Source organism: Aptenodytes forsteri, unplaced genomic scaffold (genome assembly GCF_000699145.1).
Source record: "Aptenodytes forsteri isolate BGI_AS27 unplaced genomic scaffold, ASM69914v1 Scaffold230, whole genome shotgun sequence".
Classification (NCBI taxonomy): Eukaryota; Metazoa; Chordata; class Aves; order Sphenisciformes; family Spheniscidae; genus Aptenodytes; species Aptenodytes forsteri.
In genome coordinates, this window is record NW_008795711.1 from 53,704 (window position 1) to 54,337 (window position 634).

The 634-nt window shown below is 53.6% G+C and overlaps 1 protein-coding gene across 1 annotated transcript in view; it reads right to left on the reverse strand.

Annotated features, from left to right (window-relative positions):
* HAX1 (HCLS1 associated protein X-1) overlaps positions 1-634 on the reverse strand; it is a 12,558-nt gene that overhangs the window by 4,998 nt on the left and 6,926 nt on the right. The window lies entirely within an intron of this gene.

A 634-nucleotide genomic window follows, 5' to 3' on the forward strand; every position in this document is an offset into this window, starting at 1 on the left:
GTTCAGAGCGATGGCGTTTGTCTTCCCAAGTCACCATTAGGCGTGACGGAGCCCTGCTTCCCTGGAGATGGCTGAACACCCGCCTGCCACTGGGAAAGTGAATGGATTCCTGGTTTTGCTTGTACACACGGCTTTTGCTTTACCAATTAAACTGTCTTTATCTCAACCCACGAGTTTTCTCACTTTTACCCTTCCGATTCTCTCCCCCATCCCACCAGAGCAGGGGGCAACTGGGATGGCACAAGCCACAGGTGGCAGGCAGCTGCGCACAGCATGTGGGGGAAGGCAGAGACATGGAGGGCAGAGGTCCCTGGCCCAGAGAAGGGACAGGGAAAATGATGGTGACATTGTGCCTGTACTGGGATCCCGGTGCCCAGCGCCACAGCTGGGAAAAGTCCACAAAAGGGGGGGGGGAAAAGCTGGGGAGGGGTAGGGGGAACTGCTCCCCCCCTTGCCCGGGGCCTCCCACACCCTGCACCAAAAATACGGAACCAGGCTGAGAAGGTAGGTATTAAAAAATACACACATCACTTTGTGATCTTTATTCTCTTTAGTAAATCACCCGCAGGGGGGCTTCCGTTGAAGTGACCGGTTTGAACTGAAAAATACAAGATCTGGACAGCATAGAAAAAAA